The sequence below is a fragment of the Martes martes genome (assembly GCF_963455335.1).
Source record: "Martes martes genome assembly, chromosome: 12".
NCBI classification, from domain to species: domain Eukaryota; kingdom Metazoa; phylum Chordata; class Mammalia; order Carnivora; family Mustelidae; genus Martes; species Martes martes.
In genome coordinates this window covers 13,776,885-13,793,813 of record NC_137900.1, presented here as the reverse complement: position 1 = coordinate 13,793,813, position 16,929 = coordinate 13,776,885, and the positions used below count along the sequence as shown (strand labels likewise).

The 16,929-nt window shown below is 39.7% G+C and overlaps 1 protein-coding gene across 1 annotated transcript in view; it reads right to left on the bottom strand.

The window, feature by feature from the left end:
* Positions 1-16,929, bottom strand: part of TMC1 (transmembrane channel like 1) — a 206,495-nt gene that overhangs the window by 163,826 nt on the left and 25,740 nt on the right. The window lies entirely within an intron of this gene.

The following is a 16,929-nucleotide window of genomic DNA, read 5'->3' as shown; positions in this document are numbered from 1 at the left end:
CAATACTCTGCTAACCGGCACCTTGCAAGTTCTAACTAAAACTAAAACCATTATTGTAACTAAATTATTGTTCTAGCTGAAACTATTATTAGCATTTGCATAATTTTTTGTGGCTATCTTATGATTATGTTTCTTAGGATAAATCCCAGGAAACAGAATTACTGAGTCCAAAGATTCAAACTTTTAAAATCTTTGGATATAGAATAATAAAGCTTCTTTGTCACGCTGTGCAAATTTATGTTCACTCCAGTAGAATATGAATATATAAAGAATAAGCACAGTCTGGGCACTTATAGGAGTGTGATATTCTGGAACAAATGCTTGACAGTGAGTGAGCTAACGTAGCATGGCCGGCTCCTGTTCTCTACTCGTGCGTGTTCTTTGGAGTCTCACTAAGGTAATTTCCATTTGTTTGTTTATTCAAATGGCTATCAAAGCAGAGGTAAACCTAAAATTCTAATGGGGGAAATGTTTTTTAAATGAAACATGAAAATATCTACAAGTAATACTGATTCTTGAAAGAAATGTGATTCAAGAAAGCCAAAAAGCCATGTCTGCTTTTTGGAATTGAAAACGGGAAATGTTCACGATGTCCCCTCGCTGATAGCAAGGTTCTCCTCTGACACACTAACCCGCAGGGTTGCTGAGAGGATCAGTAAGTAAGTAAGCACGCGGGAGGAGACAATAAACAAGAGTTTTATTTCCTGAGAGCATTGCTGTTCGATTGCTAAAAATCCAATCATATATATTTTTCATTTTGCCAAAGCTGTTTTCATTAAGGATGGAAAACACTTCTTGTGCCCAAGCTAAAAGTGTGTTACAATAAAATGTTAAGCCCCAATGACTATTAGTTACAGATTTGATGGTATTTCTTCCCAGCTTCTTAACTAATACCATTTGTCTTCTTTAACTGCTTTCACTGAAATAAACTCTCAGTGCAGTGAGCAGAAGTGGAAGGCAATCAGATATTACATGATCTCTGCATTTGTCTTTGTTTCCAATATACTTACTTTGCGTTAGCATTTGGGCACTTACCCTGCCCAAGTTGTAATAAACCATTTGCACTGTGTCTTCATCCTAAGACTCCTTAAAGCAAGAGTCCATTTTAGTAAACTCTATCTAGCATTGCACTCTGCATGCATAAGCTCCTAAAAAATCAGGTGTTTCAGGGGCACCTGGGTGGCTGGGTCAGTTAAGCATCTGCCTTCAGCTCAGGTCATGATCTTAGGGTCCTGGGATGGAACCCGCGTCCCACATCGGGCTCCCTGCTCAGTGGGGAGTTTGCGTCTCCCTCTGCACTGCCCCCCTCCCCACCTTGTGCTCTCTTTCTCTCTCTCTCAAATAAATAAATAAAATCTTTTTTAAAAATTAAAAAAAAATAAATAAATAATCAGGTGTTGCAGACACAAATGTTTTCATCTATCAGGAATGTATGAAAAATTAATGAAGCAGGAATAATATAAAATAATAGGGATCCATGGGGGACATACCTAAAGGAATTTATATAAAATGAAATGAAATAAAATAACATAAAATAAACAGAATAAAATAAAATAAAATAAAACAAAACATGCTCAGGGAAAAAATTATAGGCTACATTAGACTATAAGACAGCCTGCTTATGACATCTGTATAAACCCTGGGTGAACTTAATTAGAAGCTGAAGTAGTCCTAAGAAAAAACTAAAAATCGATGAATCAAAGAAAATCAGGACTCAGGTCTGAGCCAGAAGTCCCACTGCTTCCAGCCTGGTCTCTATAACCCCTCACTCACCCACCATCTCCCTCCCACAGCCATGATGCCATCACCTCCCCAGCCATCCTCGTATCATTCTCCCTAGTGCAATGCATTTGACGCCTTGATTTTTTTTTTCTTATGGTAAAATTCACATAACATAAAATACCCCATTTTCAAACTTTAAAATCCAGCGGTAAGTTGCATATTCACAGTGTTTTCAACCATAACCACCATCTACTTCCAGAGCATTTTCATCACCCCAAAAGGAGACCCTACTCATTAAGCAGTCCCACCCCACACTCCTTTTCCCAGACCCTGGCAATGACTGTTGGCTTTTTGTGAGACCTTTATTTTTGCTTTCTCTTGCATGCTCAGCTCAGCCCACATCGAAAGAAAATCAGAGCAGAACTCAGGTCTGGTAAGATGAGAAAACAGACACAGGGGGCAGAATAAAACTCTCTGAATGCAAAGTTAGGGAAGCTTTATTAAATAATTTCCCCACTCAGGTTTCTTTCCTGTTCCCCATTGGGTGTTTCTCTTCTCTGTGCCCTAAATTGTGGTCAATTATATTCTGTTGCCCCACAAATACTTTTGGTTTATGTTTTGAGTCAGCTGAAAATGAATTTAAAATGCCTGGTGTAAACACTCACGCATTCCATCCTGTGCCAAAGGACTTTCCTTGGCTGACTCAGGATTGTTGATTGATGGTGTCAGTCTCCTTGGAAATCACTTGGAGACTTTTGAGAAGATCCCCCTGCAAGGCTGAATTTCTCTGAAATGCTGAATTGCCAGCTAGTTACACCAATGCATTGAAAATACCTCTTGAGGTGCAACACAATCACTATAAATTTACACGAACCAGACCTTGAATATCTTGGAGGTCAATCTTTAGTCACTTACTCGTCAGGCCATCGAACATTCACTTGTTCCAAATCTGGCATTTTTCTCTAGCTCTGGGAGATAAGCAAAAAGATGTGTACACACAAATATGAATACAGGTTAACTTCAAAGTAATACAGATGTAATCTTAAAACTATAACCACATATTCTACTTTTGATTTTTTTCTTTGTTTTGCTTGGTAAAGATGGTCTTCTTGGGCAAGTCACCTCAATTTTAGGGGGTCTTTTTTGCTCATCTTTAAATTTAAAATAGTTGGGGCACCTGGGTGGCTCAGTTGTTAAACATCTGCCTTTAGTTCAGGTCATGATCCCAGGGTCCTGTGATAGAGCCTCGTGTTGGGCTCCCTGCTCTGCAGGAAGCCTGTTTCTCCCTCTCCCACTCCCCCTGCTTGTGTTCCCTCTCTAGCTGTGTCTCTCTCTGTCAAATAAATAAAATAAAATCTTTTTAAAAATTAAATTAAATTAAATTTAAATTTAAAATGTTTACCTAGATCAGTAGTTTCTTACTCCAGGTATAAAAATCTGAACACAGGTATTATCTCTACTCTGAAAAATAATATATCTTTCCATTCATATGCTATTGTTTTTTAAAATATTTGAATTTTTTCCCCCATGCTCATGGATTGGAAGAATAAACATTGTTAAAATGTCTCTACTGCCTAGAGCAATCTACACTTTCAATGCCATTCCAATCAAAATTCCATCTGCATTTTTCAAAGAGCTGGAACAAACAATCCTAAAATTTGTATGGAACCAGAAGAGACCTCGAATTACTAAGGAAATGTTGAAAAAGAAAAACAAAACTGGGGGCATCATGTTGCCTCATTTCAAGCTTTACTACAAAGCTGTGATCACCAAGACAGCATGGTACTGGCATAAAAACAGACACATAGACCAGTGGAACAGAGTAGAGAGCCCAGATATGGACCCTCAACTCCATGGTCAAATAATCTTCAACAAAGCAAGAAAAAATATACAGTGGAAAAAAGACAGTCTCTTCAATAAATGGTGCTGGGAAAATTGGACAGCTATATGTAGAAGAATGAAACTCGACAATCTCTTACACCATACACAAAGATTAACTCGAAATGGATAAAAGACCTCAGCATGAGGCAGGAATCCATCAGAATCCTAGAGGAGAACACAGGCAGTAACCTCTTCAACATCGGCCACAGCAAAGTCTTTCAAGATACAGTGAAAATGAACTTTTGGGACTTCATCAAGATCAAAAGCTTCTGTACAGCAAAAACAGTCAACAAAACAAAGAGGCAACCCTTGGAATGGGAGAAGATATTTGCAAATGACACTACAGACACAGGGTTGATATCCAAGATCTATAAAGAACTCCTCAAACTCAACACACACAGAACAGGTAATCACATCAAAAAATGGGCAGAAGACATGAACAGACACTTCTCCAAAGAAGACATACAAATGACTAACAGATACATGAAAAAATGTTCATCATCATTAGCCATCAATGAGATTTAAATCAAAGCCACATGGAGATACCATCTTACACCAGTTAGAATGGCCAAAATTAACAAGACAGTAAACAACACGTATTGGAGAGGATGTGGAGAAAGTGGAACCCTCTTACACTGTTGATGGGAATGCGAGTTGGTGCAGCTGCTTTGGAAAACAGTGTGGAAATTCCTCAAAAAATTAAAAATAGAGCTACCCTATGACCCTGCAATTGCACTACCGGGTATTTACCCCAAAGATACAGACATAGTGAAAAGAAGGGCCATCTGTACCCCAATGTTCATAGCAGCAATGGCCACAGTTACTGAACTGTGGAAAGAACCAAGATGCCCTTCAACGGATGAATGGATAAAAAAGGTATGGTCCACATATACTATGGAGTACTATGCCTCCATCAGAAAGGATGAATACCCAACTTTTGTATCAACATGGATGGGACTGGAAGTTATGCTGAGTGAAATAAGTCAAGCAGAGAGAGTCCATTATCATATGGTTTCGCTTATTTGTGGAGCATAAGGAATAACACGGAGGACATGGGGAGATGGAGAGGAGAAGTGAGTTGGGGGAAATTGGAGGGGGAGACGAACCATGAGAGACTGTGGACTCTGAAAAACAATCTGAGCGTTTTGGAGGGGCAGGGCATGGGAGGTTGTGTGAGCCTGGTAGTGGGTATTAAGGAGGGCATGTATTGCATGGAGCACTGGGTGTGGTGCATAAACAATGAATTCTGGAAAAGAAATTTAAAAAATAAAAATTTTTTAAAAGTTTGTTACATTATATTTTTTTATATTTAGGAAATACAAAATTATTCATGCTAACTATAGAAAATTGGAAAACAAAGCAAAGATAAATAAAATCACCTATAATCCTGCCACACAGATATAGTGATTTCACTGTGTGTTCATCCACTTTTCTTTCTCTCTGTATTTATACATATATTATTTTGGCCAAACTGAAATATACTATAGGCATGATATTTTATAACCTGTGTTTTTACTTAATCATGTATCTTAAACATTTTCTAAATCATGAATTATTTTTCTACAAGGTTTAAATGACACTCTCATGTGAGTACATATTATTTTTTAAGATTTAGATGGTTTCTAGTATTTTATTATTTTTAACAATGCTGCTATGAACATCTATGATGTGATTACATTCACATCACTGTGAATTAAGAACTGTTATTTTGGGGGTCCCTGGGTAGTTCAGCTGGTTGAGCCTCTGATTCTTGGTTTCAGTTCAGGTCATGATCTCATGGGTTGTGAGACTGAGCCCCTCAGGGGGCACCACACTCAGTGGGGGGTCTGCTTAAAAGATTCTCTCCCTCTTCCCTCCCTCCCCTAGCTCTCTCATGCTGTCTCTCTCTAAAATAAATTTATTTTCTTTTATTCATTTGTTTGTTTGAGAGAGAGAGAGCACAAGCAGGAGGAGCAGCAGGCAGAGGGAGAAGCAGGCTCACTGCTGAGCAAGTAGCCCGATGCAGAACTCGAACCTGGGACCCTGAGATCATGAACTGAGCCGAAGGCAGACGCTTAACTGAATGAGCTACCCAGGTGCCCTAGCATTATGAATTTATGGTGATGTTTCAAATCCCAACTTATGATAATGGAGTTTTTACTAATTTCTTTAATTTTACATTTTTATCTTTTTCTTTACTCATACTGGACAAGAAAGCATTTTTCATGCCCAGAAAAAAAAAGTTAAGAATAGTTCTTGAAAAAGAAAACACCCTCTATTTCTCTAATTTCTTGCTTAATCTTGTATATAATGTTGTTTAAATATGTAATACAAAATGAGACATAAGCTACTTATGACTGCAGTTCTTATATGATAAAACTAGAAAACTTGACAAACTCAAAGCAAATAGGCTTACGATGCTAAGAACGCTGAATTCAACAACAGTAATTTAACTTGACAGATAATAATAATGACCTTCATAAAGTGGCGCCATTCCCTTCATTGTGACCATTGTACTGATTTGGGAGGAAGGGGGACAGGTTCCTTGGACTCTGGTTCCCCTACCCTCCTGTGCCCTTCTTATGGTTTGATTTCTCACCACTTAACACTATTCAACTTACTGAAAACCGCAGCAGACCAGCTTCATTCCATCATCTGGTCTCAATTACAAACTAGGTTGACCTCTTTTCCCATATGTTCTTATTCAACAATTACAGATACATTGCTTAGTACTAACGCAGCCCCCATTGTATGTCCATACTCAGCTCTGAGGGTCAGTCTGATGATCCTAAACATTACATATAAACCCTATGCATTATATAAAAATAGAAATAGAAATATAAACACACCCACGCGCGCGCACACACATGCACCCACACACATTTTCATTTTAACTTTCCCCAATGTTTCACACCTAATAAGCAGTGGAGCTGAGATTCAGAACTCAGATTTCTCTGTTCCACTAAAACACCCAGATTAAAATAGGCTGTGGTTTTTCATAACTTGGGGAAATGAAGGCAGAAGTGATCGATTGTGATGTGCTAGGAGAGGCCTGAGATCTGGATCCAGACAAGTGTAGCGAGCTCTACTCTGAGCTGGCCTTGTGAATTTGGACATGTCCCTGAACCTCTCTGGATTTCAGCTTCCTCATCTGGCATGTGAATGGGTTAGATCATGGCCCTTTACAGTTCCAAAATTCTGTTAATTGTCTATACCGGCCAAACACCCCTTTAACAAAGAGGAATGACTTACACAATATTCTCCCTTTTTGCTGTGGAATTTCTATTTCCATCTAAACATCTAAACCAATGAAGTCAAAGAAGAACTGGGAAATTATTCCAAATTTGGAAAGTGTCTATTCCAAATAATTTAATACCAAAAGGATGACCATTTGATTGAAGGATGTGATTTTTAAAAGTCTACCACACTATCTTGGAATTCTGCTAAGAGTAAAGACACTTTAGAAACCACTCAGAACAATCCTCATTTTACCGATGCAAGTTTCTATGATTTCCCCAAAACCAAAGAGCTTGTTTGTACTATAGACAGATAATTTATTACTGGATTATTAATATCTAACTTACCATAATGCCCTCAAAGTTACCTTCTCATATTCACTGCCAAAAAGATAGAGGAGGAAAGCAGTATAAAAAAGTGGTTAAGTATAGGCTGTGAAATTAAATTGCCAGTGTGCAAATTCCAACAGCAACACTTCCTGTGTGATGTTGAGATAATGATGTAATGCCTTCATACCTCAGGGTTCTCCATCTGTAAAATGAGGGTGACAATCACTGTACATACCCCTGGGCTAATCAGGAGAATTAAAATACTAAACCATGTAAACTGTTTAGTATATTGCCTGGCACATAGGAGATACCAATATCAGCCAGGATTTTATATTAAATTGTGTATTAATACATTGGCTCAATTTGGTTGAGTGAGAGCTTGTATCTCTTCCATTCATATTCAGGGTCAGAATTAGTCTAAACTGGCCTTACAGTTTGATCTTACAATCTTATAAGGACTGTCAATCTACAAATTAGGCAATGATAAAAGTGCTTACCAGGAAAACAGGAGCTCTAAAATTAATTTTAAGAATAAAAAAGATATAGGGCTGTTTTCCACTGCAGGACGCTAAAGTCAAGGTGTTCCCTTGAAGAGTTTGCAAAAATAACTCTGATATCACATATAAGTAACAGCTCATCCACTGTTCTCCAAATTTTTGTTCCCCATTAAGCAGATGATGATTTGATTTTTGCCAGTGTATGGACATGGCTTTGCCATCACCATATTTAAGGGACAATGATTAAATCCTTTAACACACTGTGTATGAATTTCAAAGGCCTTCATGACTGTTTATCTCATCTTTATGGACCTTTAAACCTAATAGCTTTGGTTGCAATAAAAAAGTGATTTCCAAAAGTTAAGCATCTCTTCAAGGCCACTGCCAGGCTGTTCAGCTGATCAAAATTATGATGTCACCCAGACACAGAACTCATATTGTCCTTGTCTTCAACTTGTCCACTAATTGACAATGGGGGGGAGGCAAAATTTGTGTTCTCCTGTCATTAAACAAGGACATTAGCCAAAAGAAATATCAGTTCAGTTCAAGGAATACAAATGTTGCAATTTTGCTCTGGTTTAGTAGTTTGGGGATCATATATAGGTTCATTTAAAACTCACAGTACAATAAGTCATGTCAGATTTATCCTTCCCTCTGCTTCCCCTTTTGAAATGTTAAGGTGGTCAGTCTGAAACACAGAGGCCTGGATGATTATAATCATAAGAACCAGCTCAGGGCTACATTCCCCTGATATCCCTTTCCTAACCATTCATTTCCCCAACTGTCATTTTCCTTCCCTTTCCCTGTGAATAAAATGTCCCACCTCTCGTAACTCTTGAGACCTTCATTAATGGCCTCTCTCTCCACTAGCCCACCCGCTGACTTGCACACAAAGACAACACACCCTCTTTCTCAGGCTCCGCTGTTCAGCCTGACCTCCACACACCTACTGCCAAACTTACACCACGCTCATAATTATTCCTTTGGACCAAATGTAACCCTTTCACCAGGCAGTCCTTACTCAACTTGCAAGCCAAGGAAATCCAAGACAAAGCTTCAGGATACACAGACAGATACAATTTTGCTCAAAGAGGCATAAACACTTTCACTATCTATCCAAAAGACACTTAGGAGCAAAAAGAGTAAGTTAAGGTAGATTAATATGCCTAATGATTTGAGGGATGAAAAATCTGGTGAGGACACCATCACATTTCCTTTAAATGCATTATATCCCAGTTTTCTAAGAAGTACTATAAAAGAACGTTGAAATTGGAGCCAGGAAAAAAAAAAAAAAACAGCTATAGAATTCATTATGTGATTCTTTTCACTGAGTCACAATGACACGGTAAGCAAACTGACAATCTAACTTAACATCTTCAAATCCAAATTTCTCAACCTCAGGAGGGCTGGTGTTGTAGGCAGAGTAATTGTTTGTTGTGGGGAGCGGCCCTGTGCAGAAAAGTTAGTGGTATCCCCTTCCTCCAGCTGTGATAATCAAAAATGTCCCCAGACATTGCCAAACATCCCCTAGGGGGCAAAATCTTCCCAGATTGAGAACCACTCTCATAGATTGGACAAAAGACTGCTTGTTATAGATCTAGGATCAGTCAAACTGCAGCCTCTATAGGGCAGAAGGAAAACCCACTTTGGGTTTGGGAAAACCCAAAAATCCTGATCTTTGTAAATAAAGTTTTATTGAAACACAGTCATGCTCCTTTATTTATTTAACATCCCTGGGTGCTTTCTCTCTAAAACAGCAGAGTGTGGGAGTGGTGACATTGTGTGATACTGTATGACCTACATAACCAAAAATATTTACTATCTGGTTCTTTAGAGGAAGTTTGCCAACCTCTGTCCTAGTCTACTGGTTCCAAGCATCTTTTTAGTGATGACGACTTTTTATAATGAAATCTTATATAAAACTTGTGTCAGACAGGCTCCAGATGGAACATTCAACTCGGGTAATTTGAGGAAGTAAAGCATATGCAGAGTAAGTTACACAGGCAATTTCAAAGGTGTGGCACAGCCCAGAGAAATCACAAAGGGCTAAGAGAGCTGGGTGTTCTTAACCACCTGGAGGCCGGAAGGGGAGAGAATAAGATGACTCTGCAGGAAGGGAACCAGAGGAATAAACATCTCCCTCACATTTTCCCTCCCTCCCATCTCACACGTGTGTTCCCTAGCAGCCAAATCAAACTGAAGCCAGAGTACAAGATAACTCATTGAAGGGATCCTTACAGGTCAGTCTCCCAGGTCACAGATGGAGAGTGGAGCTGGCGGGGGGCTCCTAGAGCCCTAATGACTGAAACTGATCAAAGTCAAGTATCTATGATGTTTTAGTAGGGGAAGATATTAAGATCAGCACAGACTGGCCTGGCTCTGACATACTTACCAAGTTGAAACAGGGATCACACTTTCAAAATCCTCTTCTGAATCCTCTGATGGCCTTCTCACTTCATTTGCCTCCTTTCCGAAACAAAATCCCAGAGTCCGATATGTCAATGCTGTTTTTTCCTAACAAGCTGCAATCCTTAAACCCACGGGCACCATTGAAACCTTCGAACCCAAGTACCAGACAGGCCCCTCCTATTCCTCCCAGCCCTCTACCTTCTCTGCTCAGTCCTCAAATTGCCGCACATTGATAGAAACATTTTTAAATACCCTGATTTCTGAATCCACATCAATATCATCGTATCAGGGCAACAACAGGAGTCCATTTGCTCAGCATCCTGTGACTTTCAGTCCTCAACAAAAACCGAGCTCAGTATCTTAATCACCAAATCTGATAGGCTTTTCCCAATCTCATCAGCCTTAACCTCTCTGGAACAGTCTTGCCCTCGTCCTTTCGTTCCTGACTGACTTCCTTCAGCGTCCATAGCACCGTATAGTCTAGGATTTTCTTTTTTTTTAGTCTAGGATTTTTTTTTTAAGATTTTATTTATTTATTTGACAGACAGAGATCACAGGTAGGCAGACAGGCAGACAGAGAGAGAGGGAGAAGCAGGTTCTCCACTGAGCAGAGAGCCCGATGCGGGGCTCGATCCAAGGACCCTGAGATCATGACCTGAGCCGAAGGCAGAGGCTTAACCCACTGAGCAACCCAGGCTCCCCTAGTCTAGGATTTTCTTTTTTTTTAAAAGATTTTATTTATTTATTTGACAGAGAGAGATTACATGTAGGCGGAGAGGCAGGCAGAGACAGAGAGAGGAGGAAGCAGTCTCCCTGCCGAGCAGAGAGCCCGATGTGGGACTCGATCCCAGGACCCTGAGATCATGACCCAAGCCGAAGGCAGAGGCTTAATCCACGGAGCCACCCAGGTGCCCCCTAGTCTAGGATTTTTAACTCGTACCTTGACCATCTCCTCTTTGTATCCTTTGCAGGTACATTTTTTCTTTTTTTTTTTTTCATTTAAATTCAGTTAATTAACATATAGTGTATTATTGTTTCAGAAGTAGAGTTCAGTGATTCATCAGCTCCATATAACACCCAGTGCTCATTACATCACGTGCCTGCCTTAATGCCCATCATGCAGTTACCCCATTCCTCCACCCCCTCCCCTCTGGCAACCCTCAGTTTGTTTCCTGTAGTTAAGAGTCTCTCATGGTTTGTCTGCCTCTCTGATTTCGTCTTATTTTATTTTTCCTTTCCTTCCTCTATGATCCTCTGTTTTGTTTCTTAAATTGCACATTTGAGTGAAATCATATGATAATTATCTTTCTCTGATTGGGAAAACACCCTCTAGTTCTATCTATGTCATTGCAAATGGTAAGATTTTATTTTCCTGATGGCTGAGTAATATTCCATTGTATATATGAACCACATCTTCTTTATTCATTCATCTGTCAATGGACATCTGGGCTCTTTCCATGGTCTGACTACTGTGGACATTGCTGCTATAAACGTTGGGGCGCAGATGTCCCCTCAGATCACTATGTATCCTTTGGGTAAATCCCCAGTAGTGCAATTGCTGGGTTGTAGGGCAGCTCTATTGTTTACTTTTTGAGGACCCACCATACTGTCCTCCAGAGTGGCTGCAGCAGCTCCTTTGCACGTACTTCTGATTGAAGGAAAAAATTTTCTCCAAAGGACCTAATAATAAATCATGCCCCCAACAATACAATGAAAGCAAATAAAATAAGCAGTTTCAGAAGGTTATGTCTTGTAGAATACCAGTAACGTTTCCTGGAGAATTAAAAATCTTGTGAATAAGTAGTTTTCCACACAACTAGTAAATAACAGGATACCATTTCCCTCCAAACCTTCTTATGTTACTCATTTCTCTTAATGCTCCCATTTACTCAGATTTGAAACCTCGGATTGAGGAAATAATGGAACTTTGAGGCCTGGAAGAAGCTTCAAAGTCATCTACTTCAATTTTGTCATTCTACAGATTAACTTCCCGTGGCCTTTGCCTTGATAAGGCTTCTAAAGAAACGCTCCAGCCCCCTTTTATTAGCCATTCCTACTTGGCCTGCAAAATCTTGTAGTGTTAACTCTCTCCTCCATGAAGTGCTACCAGTTCTCTACAGGCTTTAGTCCTTGTGATAGTTTTTTGTCAGCTTGACTGGGCCACGGGCACCTACACAACTGGTCAGACATGAGCAGGGGTGTGTTGGATGGTGTTTCTGGTCTCTGATGTTTTCAATCAACAGACTGAGTAAAGCAGTTGCCTTCCCTAACATGGGTGGGCCTCATCCCATCAGTTAAAATCCTAAACAGAACAAAAAATGCTGAATAAGAGAGAATTCCTTCCGCCTGGCTACCTTGAAGCTGAGACATGGTTTTTTTTTTGCCACCTTCAGACTCAAAGGGAAACATTGGCCCTTTCTGAGCCTTGAACCTGCCAGCCTTCAGTCTGGAAATACACCATCCCTGGGCTCCCCAGCTTGCCAGCTGCAGAGCTTGGGACTCATCAGTCCCCATGATCATGTGAGCCAATTCCTTATATTAAATTATATCACCATCTCTCTCTATATATATGTATGTATGTGTGTGTGTGTGTGTGTGTGATTTATATATAAGCAGTATAAGCTGCTTGAATTTGAATATTGACTCTGGCACTGACAAGTTACGAGGTTCAATCTCTGTTCTTCTGCTTTCTCATATGTAAAATGGGAAAAACATCTGCTTCACATGGTCGTGAAGATTACATGAGTCAGTGCATATAAAATGCTTAGACTAGGGTCTGGCACAAAGGGCACGCTGAAAAAATACTAATTCTTTCTCCTCCTCCTCATTATTATTCATCCATTCATCTGTCCGTCCCTCCCTCTCTCCCTCCCTCCCTCCCTTTTAATCTCCAACTGTAGAGACAGAAAAAGATCTCCATGGAGGGCAGGAGAGGGAAAGGAACAAAGGAGTCGTACCAAAATTCTTTTAACAGGCACACGGGGAGAGAAAACTGGAAATCTTAATAACGTAGTTTCGTCATATTTGGAATTCATGATTAACCTTTGCAGTCTTTGAATACCTAGCCACTTTAATTACCACAACTGTTTCATGTACTTCTTTTGTACATGTTTCTTGCTTTGCTGAAAATATTTCCCCCAACGGCTCCTCTTACCTCACCTGGTGAACCCCTCCCTGTCAAGCCTACTGATCAGGAAGTCTTCCCTATAGAGGTCCCTACTCTCACCCCAGCAGAGTGCACCACCACGCCCTCTAAACTACCATTCTTCCCTACACTCTTGTCACGGAATGGTGATGCTCAATTTTTGTACCGTATCTGTTGACTCTACTACTCAGTGAATTGAGGCCAGAACCCCACTTTGCATACCTACCTAGCACATGATAGACATCCTGTAAGTTCTTGTTGACTGAGTAAGTCGATGGATGAATAAAATGGGGAAAAAATCCACTTGGCACTTACAGAGTTAGAACTTCTAACAGTATACCCTGCTGGATATTTCAAACTTGGTTTTGAAAATATTGGACTAAGACTCAAGACTATTAGTCAGGGTTCTCCACAGAAACAGAACCAGTAAGATATTCTAGAAAATATTAACTAAACTATACTGACAGAAAGCAGATCAGTGTTTGCCTGATAGAGAGAACTTCTTGGGGGGTGACAGAAATGTTCTGGATATTGATCATGGTAGTGGTTTCACAGAATATACACTTGTTAAAACTCACTGAAGTGTATCTTTTTAAATGTATTATGTTTTAAAATTCCCTGTTCTGCACTTTTTAATCTCTGTGACTTATTTTGTAGTTGGAAGTAGTTGTAGTTGGAATCTTTTAAATACGTAGAGTTTATTATATGTAAATCATATCCCAATAAAGTTGATTTAAATTTATTGAAACCTAAAAAACAAAACAAAAAACCTAGGCATTTTAGCATTAGAGGCTGGACTTGACTACTACGCTGACTTCTGGTGCTTTTTATTTAGGATGCACCTGAGGGCACTAATCTTCACAACATTTACAAATTTGTTTGACAAAGAACTTCAAAAGTCTCTTTGGTAAAAATAATTCAACCCCAGAAAGCATAATCTTTATCACAGTCTCTAAAAATACTTTAATGTCATAATCCATGAACTGATCAAAATATTTTAAGTAACATAAATACATAAATTTTTTCAGAATACATGAATTTTTATTTTTGGTACAACTGTGGTAGCCAGCCTCAAAGATGACCACCAATGATTCCATCTCCTGGCATTCATACTCTTGTATGGTCCTCTCCCACATTTTACCAGGGTTGGTCAGTGTGACTAATAGAATAAGCAGAAGTGATGGTCCTAAAATTAGATTGTAAAAAGACTGAATATCCCATCTTGGGTACTCTTTCTCCCTCTCCCCCTTTCCCTCTCAGATCACTAGCTCTGGGAGAAGCCAGTGGCCATGTCATGACATCAGTTGGCTTGCCTTCGGAGAAGCCCACATGGCAGAAACTGAAATCCCTAACTATCAGCCAGCAAGGAACTGTGAGGCCTTCCAATAACTACAGGAGGGAGCTTGGAAGGTCATCCGGACCCAGCCAGTCTGTCAGATGCAACCGCAGCCCCAGTCAACAGCTGCCTACAACCTCATGAAAGACTGTTGTGGACTTAATTGTGTCTCCTCAAAATTCATACGCTTAAGTCCTAATTCCCATTACCTCAATAGGTGACTACATTTGGAGAGGGCCTTCAAAGAGGCCCTTAAATTAAAATGAGGCCATTAGGGTGGGACCTAATCTAATCCCAGTAGTATCCTCATAAGAGGAGGTGATTTGCGCTCAAAAAGAAACAGCAAGGTCGGTGTGCGCGGGGGGCGGCCATGTGAAATAGTATGGAAACAGTGGCCATCCACAAGCGAAGGAGAAAGGCCTCAGAGAAAACCAACCCTGTCAGCACCTTGATCTTAGACTTTTAGGCCCCAGAACCATTAGAAAATAAGCTTCTATTATTTGAGCTACTCAATCTGTGGTATTTTGTTATGACATCTTTCGCAAATGAGTGCAGAGACCCAAGCCAGAATCACCCAGATAAGCTGCTCCTGGATTCCTGACCTACAAAAACTGTGAGGTAATAAATGATGGCTTAAGCTGCTAAATTTGGGGGTAATTTGTTAGTCAGCAATAGATAAGTAATACATTACCTAATTACTTGACTTCCTTGCAATAGGGCGACAAGTGATTTGCCTTTCTAAATCTGTTTTGTGATTAAATGCTATATTGTTTTTGGCATATGTTACAAATAATTCTCTTGTTGTCTGAACTGTCCAGAAACTATTTGTTTGTGGAATCTGTTGTTTCCATCCACATTATTTAATTTTAAAGGGAAGAAAACAGTATATAAATAATGATTAAAATATATGTACTTTAAAAATAATCTCTTTTACAAAATTTTCCCTCAACACTTGTTGCCTATTTTCTTTTTTTAAATTGATCTATAATTGACATATAACATTGTGCAAGCTTAAGGTGTACATGTATTGATTTGATACACTCGTAGTGCCGTATGACCGCCACCATGGCTAACCCCACCATCATGTCACATAATCATCATTCCTTTTCTGTGACAAGAACATTTAAGATCCAGTCTCTTCACAACTTACAAATACAGAATACAGTTTGGTTCATTATAATCAAAATGCTGTGTATGATATCCCTCATAATTTATTTATCTTGTAAGTGCAAGTTTGTACTCTTTGACCAACATCTCCCTAGTTCCCCTGTCCTTAGCTCCTGGCAACCACCATTCTAGTTTCTATGAGTCTTTTTTTTTTTTTTAAGATTTTTATTTATTTATTTATTTGACAGAGACCACAAGTAGGCAGAGAGGCAGACAGAGAGGAGAGGAGGAAGCAGGCTCCTTGCTGAGTAGAGAGCCCGATGTGGGGCTCGATCCCAGGACCCTGAGATCATGATCTGAGCCGAAGGCAGAGGCTTAACCCACTGAGCCACCCAGGCGTCCCATTAATTTCTTGAAGTTAGTTTAATTTCTCAGTGAGTATTTCAGACATTGCAATGTCTTCTCTTGTTGTCTGAACTGTCCAGAAAACTACTGATGTGTCTTCATGTGTGAAAATTGGCATTAAATTAAAAGCATATTGAGCATTAATGTTTTCTCCTTGATAATGAGATTATAATTACAGGAAACTTTATTGCCAAGTGATGATGGCCCTTCCTCCCATTATATTCTGGGAAGATAGCTTTAAAATGAAACATGACATGGCCATAGTCGGAGGAGATGTTTTATACTTAGCTTCAGAACATAGAAATATTTCAGACCTAGGGGTACCTGGGTGGCTCAGTTGGTTAAGCCTCTCACTCATGATTTCGGCTCACGTCATGATCTCAGGGTCCCCGGATGGAGGCCTGCGTCAGTCTGCACGCTCAGTGGGGAGTCTCCTTGAGGACTCTTTCTCTCTCTCTCCCCCTGCTCCTGTGCTCTCTCTCTAAAATAAATTTTTAAAACCTCTAAAAAAAGAAAGAAATATTTCTTTTTTTTAAAGAATTTCTTTAAAATTTCTTCTTTTTTTTAAAAGATTTTATTGATTTATTTGACAGAGATCACAAGTAGGCAGAGAGGCAGGCAGAGAGAGGGGGAAGCAGGCTCCCTGCTGAGCAGAGAACCCAAAGCGGGACTCGATCCCAGGACCCTGAGATCATGACCTGAGCCGAAGGCAGAGGCTTAACCCACTGAGCCACCCAGGCACCCCAGAAAGAAATATTTCTGACTTAACTTATCCAGGAAAAATGCTGTGCGTGTGTGTACATGTGTGTGAGAGAGAAAGAGACAGAGAGAATATTCTGGACATTATACATACATGGTTATGGACAGAGAGAAAAGAACAGG